Below are 8,978 nucleotides of genomic sequence, written 5' to 3' on the forward strand. Positions count from 1 at the left end.
TTACCCCAATTACCGACTCCGTCACTTGAGGGAACGTTTTGTTTAATAGTTGTAGCCCGATGTTCTTGTTCTCACTTTGGTGAGAAGCGAACATTACTAACCCGTAAGCATAACATGCTTCTTTATGTTGCATGTTAGCCGCTTTTTCTAAATCACGAAGTCCTATATTTGGATATACTGAGTCAAAATAATTTCTTAACCCGTTGCGTAAAATAGCATTTGGGTTCCCCGCAATATATGCGTCAAAGTAAACACATCGTAACTTATGGATTTCCCAATGTGATATCCCCCATCTTCCGAACGAAAGCCTTTTATAAACCAAATCATTCTTGGAACGTTCTTCGAATGTCTTACAAACTGATCTCGCCTTAAATAGTTGTGCCGAGGAATTCTGACCGACTCTAGACAAGATTTCATCAATCATGTCTCCGGGTAGGTCTCTTAAAATATTGGGTTGTCTATCCATTTTGTGTTTTTATACTGTAAAATAGACAAAAGTTAGATTCATAAAAAAAAAATACTTATTAATACAAGCAATTTTTACATATATCATAAAGCATAAGCACACTATATTACATATATTACACTACACGAATACAACTATCTTATTCCGACTCGCTTGTTTCTTCTTCTTCGGTTTTGGTTCGTTTTGCCAAGTTTCTAGGGATATATGATGTTCCCCTAATACGAGCCGTAATTTTCCACATTGGTTTAGAAAAACCTGGTGGTTTAGAGGTTCCCGGGTCATTGTTACAACTTAAGGACTTCGGGGGTTGACGATACATATAAAGTTCATCGGGGTTGGAATTAGATTTCTCTATTTTTATGCCGTTTCCCTTATTATTTTCTTTTGCCTTTTTAAATTCAGTTGGGGTAATTTCTATAACATCATCGGAATTCTCGTCGGAATCCGATTCATCGGAGAATTGGTAATCCTCCCAATATTTTGCTTCCTTGGCGGAAACACCATTGACCATAATTAACCTTGGTCGGTTGGTTGAGGATTCTCTTTTACTTAACCGTTTTATTATTTCCCCCACCGGTTCCGATTCTTCTTCCGGTTCCGATTCTTCTTCCGGTTCTGATTCTTCTTCCGGTTCCGACTCTTCTTCCGGTTCCTCTTCGGGAACTTGTGAATCAGTCCACGAATCATTCCAATTTACATTTGACTCTTCATTATTATTAGGTGAGTCAATGGGACTTGTTCTAGAGGTAGACATCTATCACATAATATCAAACACGTTAAGAGATTAATATATCACATAATATTCATATGTTAAAAATATATAGTTTCCAACAAAAATGTTAAGCAATCATTTTTAAAGAAAACACGGTCGAAGTCCAGAATCACTAATGCATCCTAACAAACTCGATAAGACACACTAATGCAAATTTTCTGGTTCTCTAAGACCAACGCTCTGATACCAACTGAAATGTCCCGTTCTTATTGATTAAAAACGTTCCATATTAATTGATTTCGTTGCGAGGTTTTGACCTCTATATGAGACGTTTTTCAAAGACTGCATTCATTTTAAAACAAACCATAACCTTTATTTCATCAATAAAGGTTTAAAAAGCTTTACGTAGATTATCAAATAATGATAATCTAAAATATCCTGTTTACACACGACCATTACATAATGGTTTACAATACAAATATGTTACAACAAAATAAGTTTCTTGAATGCAGTTTTTACACAATATCATACAAGCATGGACTCCAAATCTCGTCCTTATTTAAGTATGCGACAGCGGAAGCTCTTAATAATCACCTGAGAATAAACATGCTTAAAACGTCAACAAAAATGTTGGTGAGTTATAGGTTTAACCTATATATATCAAATCATAATAATAGACCACAAGATTTCATATTTCAATACACATCCCATACATAGAGATAAAAATCATTCATATGGTGAACACCTGGTAACCGACAATAACAAGATGCATATATAAGAATATCCCCATCATTCCGGGACACCCTTCGGATATGATATAATTTCGAAGTACTAAAGCATCCGGTACTTTGGATGGGGTTTGTTAGGCCCAATAGATCTATCTTTAGGATTCGCGTCAATTAGGGTGTCTGTTCCCTAATTCTTAGATTACCAGACTTAATAAAAAGGGGCATATTCGATTTCGATAATTCAACCATAGAATGTAGTTTCACGTACTTGTGTCTATTTTGTAAATCATTTATAAAACCTGCATGTATTCTCATCCCAAAAATATTAGATTTTAAAAATGGGACTATAACTCACTTTCACAGATTTTTACTTCGTCGAGAAGTAAGACTTGGCCACTGTTGATTCACGAACCTATAACAATATATACATATATATTAAAGTATGTTCAAAATATATTTACAACACTTTTAATATATTTTGATGTTTTAAGTTTATTAAGTCAGCTGTCCTCGTTAGTAACCTACAACTAGTTGTCCACAGTTAGATGTACAGAAATAAATCAATAAATATTATCTTGAATCAATCCACGACCCAGTGTATACGTATCTCAGTATTGATCACAACTCAAACTATATATATTTTGGAATCAACCTCAACCCTGTATAGCTAACTCCAACATTCACATATAGAGTGTCTATGGTTGTTCCGAAATATATATAGATGTGTCGACATGATAGGTCGAAACATTGTATACGTGTCTATGGTATCTCAAGATTACATAATATACAATACAAGTTGATTAAGTTATGGTTGGAATAGATTTGTTACCAATTTTCACGTAGCTAAAATGATAAAAATTATCCAATCTTGTTTTACCCATAACTTCTTCATTTTAAATCCGTTTTGAATGAATCAAATTGCTATGGTTTCATATTGAACTGTATTTTATGAATCTACACAGAAAAAGTATAGGTTTATAGTCGGAAAAATAAGTTACAAGTCGTTTTTGTAAAGGTAGTCATTTCAGTCAAAAGAACGACGTCTAGATGACCATTTTAGAAAACATACTTCCACTTTGAGTTTAACCATAATTTTTGGATATAGTTTCATGTTCATAATAAAAATCATTTTCTCAGAATAACAAGTTTTAAATCAAAGTTTATCATAGTTTTTAATTAACTAACCCAAAACAGCCCGCGGTGTTACTACGACGGCGTAAATCCGGTTTTACGGTGTTTTTCGTGTTTCCAGGTTTTAAATCATTAAGTTAGCATATCATATAGATATAGAACATGTGTTTAGTTAATTTTAAAAGTCAAGTTAGAAGGATTAACTTTTGTTTGCGAACAAGTTTAGAATTAACTAAACTATGTTCTAGTGATTACGAGTTTAAACCTTCGAATAAGATAGTTTTATATATATGAATCGAATGATGTTATGAACATCATTACTACCTCAAGTTTAGTAGGTAAACCTACTGGAAGTGACAAGAAATGATCTAGCTTCAAAGGATCTTGGATGGCTTGAAAGTTCTTGAAGAAGGATCATGACACAAAAACAAGTTCAAGTAAGATTTTTGCTCGAATTAAGATAGTTTATAGTTATAGAAATTGAATCAAAGTTTGAATATGAATATTACCTTGAATAAGAAAGATAACCTACTGTATATAACAAAGGTTTCTTGATCTTAGATGATTACTTGGAATGGATTAGAAAGCTTGGAAGTAAATTAGTAAACTTGAAGGGATTTTTGAAGTATTCTTGAAGTGTTCTTCCTATGATGATTATAGCTTGATTCTTGAAGTGATTTTTGATGAAGATGATGATTAACTACTGGAAAAATACGTTCATAATAGTGTGGGTGTGTTGAGAGAGAATTAGAAAGAGATTTGGAAGTGAAATGGAGTGAATGATGAGTGTTAATTGGTGAGTGGTGAGTGGGGTTAAAAGGAGTTCTAGTTAGTTGACTAGCTCATGGTAGAAGTTAAAATTGATTAGTCATACATGACATAATCAAGAGTGGAATCCCATGCTAGTTCCTATTGGTATATACCCATAGTAAGTACGTTTTGAAGCTGTGTATAATACGGGTAAGAATACGACTAGAATTCTTGATGAAAGAAAAGAATGGGAAAGTAACTGTAACCATTTTCGTTAAGTATGAGTGTTTCGATATATGTCTTGAAGTCTTCCAAAAGTATTTTAATACATCTAAATACACTACATGTATATACATTTTAACGGAGTCGTTAAGTCATCGTTAGTCGTTACATGTAAGTGTTGTTTTGAAACCTTTAAGTTAACGATCTCAATTAATGTTGTTAACCCATTGTTTATTATATCTAATGAGATGTTAAATTATTATATTATCATGATATTATGATATATTAATATATCTTAATATGATATATATACATTTAAATGTCGTTACAACGATAATCGTTACATATATGTCTCGTTTAAAAATCATTAAGTTAGTAGTCTTGTTTTTACATATGTAGTTCATTGTTAATATACTTAATGATATGTTTACTTATCATAATATCATGTTAACTATATATATAACCATATATATGTCATCATATAGTTTTTACAAGTTTTAACGTTCGTGAATCACCGGTCAACTTGGGTAGTCAATTGTCTATATGAAACCTATTTCAATTAATCAAGTCTTAACAAGTTTGATTGCTTAACATGTTGGAAACGTTTAATCATGTAAATATCAATCTCAATTAATATATATAAACATGGAAAAGTTCGGGTCACTACAAAGTCGACAAAAGAGCTACGCTGACATTAAAAGAAAAGATATAGAATTTGAAATTGGAGAGATGGTCATGCTTAAAGTTGAACCTTGGAAAGGCGTTGTTCGATTTGGTAAACGAGGGAAATTAAATCCAAGGTATATTGGACCATTTAAGATTATTGATCGTGTCGGACCAGTAGCTTACCGACTTGAGTTACCTCAACAACTCGCGGCTGTACATAACACTTTCCACGTCTCGAATTTGAAAAAATGTTTTGCTAAAGAAGATCTCACTATTCCGTTAGATGAAATCCAAATCAACGAAAAACTTCAATTCATCGAAGAACCCGTCGAAATAATGGATCGTGAGGTTAAAAGACTTAAGCAAAACAAGATACCAATTGTTAAGGTTTGATGGAATGCTCGTAGAGGACCCGAGTTCACCTGGGAATGAGAAGATCGGATGAAGAAGAAATACCCGCATTTATTTCCAGAAGATACGTCAACACCTCCAACTGCTTAAAATTTCGGGACGAAATTTATTTAACGGGTAGGTACTGTAGTGACCCGAACTTTTCCATGTTTATATATATATTAAATGAAATTGTTATTTACATGATTAAGTGTTTCCAACATGTTAAGAAATCAAACTTGTTAAGACTTGATTAATTGAAATAGGTTTCATATAGACAATTGACCACCCAAGTTGACCGGTGATTCACGAACGTTAAAAACTTGTAAAAACTATATGATGACATATATATAGATATATATATAGTTAACATGATATTATGATAATTAAACATATCATTAAGTATATTAACAATGAACTACATATGTAAAAACAAGACTACTAACTTAATGATTTTGAAACGAGACATATATGTAATGATTATCGTTGTAACGACATTTAAATGTATATATATCATATTAAGATATATTAATGTATCATAATATCGTGATAATATAATAATTTAACATCTCATTAGATATAATAAACATTGAGTTAACAACATTTAACAAGATCGTTAACTTAAAGGTTTCAAATCAACATTTATATGTAACGACTAACGATGACTTAACGACTCAGTTAAAATGTATATTGATAATGCTAAAAACGAACATATATTTCATAGCATTATTCCTCAAGAAAGACAAGCTTTTAGTTGCAATTGTTCTATTTACAAGTGATATTCGTTTAAATAATAAAAGGTGAAGACAAAAGACAGATTCGACGAATTAAATACGCAAACGACCAAAAAGCTCAAAAGTACAAAATACAATCAAAGAGGTTCCAATTATTGATAAGAAACGTCTCAAAATCACAAGAGTACAAGATTTAAAACGCAAAGTACAAGATATTAAATTGTACGCAAGGACGTTCGAAAATTCGGAACCGGGACCAGAGTCAACTCTCAACGCTCGACGCAACGGACTAAAAATTACAAGTCAACTATGCACATAAATATAATATAATATTTAAATAATTCTTATAATTATTTATATATTATATAAATTATAAAAATCCGTCGGCAAGAAAGACTCCAAAAGGAATGAGCTGTATTTACAAACTCCGCGACTCGCGGAGTTTGAAGGCAAAAAGGGCCGCGAGTTGCGGAGCCCCAAATTCTGAAACTCCCTATAAAGCTCGCGCATTCTGATCGTAAAGATCATCCTTTTTCTTCTTTTCTCATAATACGTAAATATTTATATTTATATTTTAATTTTAATTTTAATTTTAATCCTAATAATAAGGGTATGTTAGCGAATGTTGTAAGGGTGTAAGTCGAAATTCTGTCCGTGTAACGCTACGCTATTTTTAATCATTGTAAGTTATGTTCAACCTTTTTAATTTAATGTCTCGTAGCTAAGTTATTATTATGCTTATTTAATCCGAAGTAATCATGATGTTGGGCTAATTACTAAAATTGGGTAATTGGGCTTTGTACCATAATTGGGGTTTGGACAAAAGAACGACACTTGTGGAAATTAGACTATGGGCTATTAATGGGCTTTATATTTGTTTAACTAAATGATAGTTTGTTAATGTTAATATAAAGATTTACAATTGGGCGTCCCTATAAATTACCATATACACTCGATCGGACACGATGGGCGGGGTATTTATATGTACGAATAATCGTTCATTTAACCGGACACGGGAATGGATTAATAGCCACTAGAATTATTAAAACAGGGGTGAAATTATGTACAAGGACACTTGGTATAATTGATAACAAAATATTAAAACCTTGAGTTACACTCAGTCGACATCCTGGTGTAATTATTAAACAAAGTATTAAAATCTTGTTACAGTTTAAGTCCCCAATTAGTTGGAATATTTAACTTCGGGTATAAGGATAATTTGACGAGGACACTCGCACTTTATATTTATGACTGATGGACTGTTATGGACAAAAACCAGACGGACATATTAAATAATCCAGGACAAAGGACAATTAACCCATGGGCATAAAACTAAAATCAACACGTCAAACATCATGATTACGGAAGTTTAAATAAGCATAATTCTTTTATTTCATATTTAATTTCCTTTATTTTATATTTAATTGCACTTCTAATTATCGCATTTTTATTGTTATTGTATTTAATTGCACTTTTAATTATCGTACTTTTTAATTATCGCAAGTTTATTTTATCGCACTTTTATTATTCGCAATTTCATTATCGTTATTTACTTTACGCTGAAAATTAAGTCTTGTATTTATTTATTATTTTACATTTGGTTTTAACTGCGACTAAAGTTTTAAAATCGACAAACCGGTCATTAAACGGTAAAAAACCCCCTTTATAATAATAATATTACTTGTATATATATTTGTATTTTTATAAAAGTAAACTAATATAGCGTTAAGCTTTGTTTAAAGATTTTCCCTGTGGAACGAACCGGACTTACTAAAAACTACACTACTGTACGATTAGGTACACTGCCTATAAGTGTTGTAGCAAGGTTTAAGTATATCCATTCTCTAAATAAATAAATATATTGTGTAAAATTGTATCGTATTTAATAGTATTTTTCTGCTAAAATTAATAGTATTTTATATACACCTCGCACGACATCAAGTTATTTTTGGCGCCGCTGCCGGGGAATCGCTTAAAAGCCGGAAGTGCAACGCTAATATAAAAAAAAAAAGATTAAAAAAAAGATTTTTAGTTTACTTTTATTAAAATTCGTTTTTATAAAAATACGTTTTAAATATTCGAAAATATAAAAAAGAAAACAAAAATATAAGTATTTTTAAGATTTTGTTAAATATTTAATTTTTATAAAGTTTCTTTATTTTTATATAAGTTTTATTTAAGTATTTTGTTTTTATTTAAAACATAAAAAATTAAACCGAAAAAAAAAATTAATATATATAAATCTATTTTTAAGATATTTTTAAATTTATAAAGTGGTTCTATTTTTATTTAAGTTTTTAAATATAAGTTTTTATTATATAAATATTTTGATATAAATAGAAAATATAAAAACAAAAAATATAAAATAAAAAAAAGAAAAATAAAAACGTCAAATTTAAAACTGTACCTGAGTTGAATTCTGGAACCCCGCGACTCGCGGGGTTTGCTGCTTGAAATACCGCAACTCGCGGAGACACTCTGACACGGGTACACAGAACCCTAATCAAGCATTAATTACGGGTAATTATTATAATTATTATTATAAAACCCTACTTAGGTTTTAATTAATTATTTATTTTAGTTTTTATTATTATTTTGTTTAATTAGTTTAATTAAAATATAAAATTAATAGTTTTAATAAATAAATAATATAAAAATAATATTTTTATAAAAATTGTATTTTTTACAACTTTTTGTATATTTTTATATTTTGTCCCTTTTTAATAGTTTTAGCGTAATTTTTGTACTTTTCGCTCGTATTTATTTTTAACTCATAGTTTTTGCCATAGTTATTTTTATTTCTAGATTTTTAGGCTTTCCCGTAGAATTCCTTAAGTACTTTTTCTTTAGACTAAGATTTAGGTGCTTTAGAATTTTGCGACGCCTTTTTAATTTTTAGTTTCTTTTTAAGTTATTTCCATTTGGGATATAGTTTTTCCTGTAAGCTTTAATATTTTTAGACGACTTTTACCTATTTATCAATTATCATTCCAATTAGTAATCTCGATTTGCGATTATAATTTTAAGTTAGTTGTAGTAATAAGGTTAGGTTAGTCAAGTGTTTTTAAGTTTTATAAGTTTCTTTTATTTTTCCCTCACCTTTTATTTTTCAACCATTTTTCTTTTTCGACCTTTTTTCGACGCGCTCTTTTTCTTTCTTATTTCTCGCTATTCTAGTT

Source organism: Rutidosis leptorrhynchoides, chromosome 9 (assembly GCF_046630445.1).
Source record: "Rutidosis leptorrhynchoides isolate AG116_Rl617_1_P2 chromosome 9, CSIRO_AGI_Rlap_v1, whole genome shotgun sequence".
NCBI lineage: Eukaryota > Viridiplantae > Streptophyta > Magnoliopsida > Asterales > Asteraceae > Rutidosis > Rutidosis leptorrhynchoides.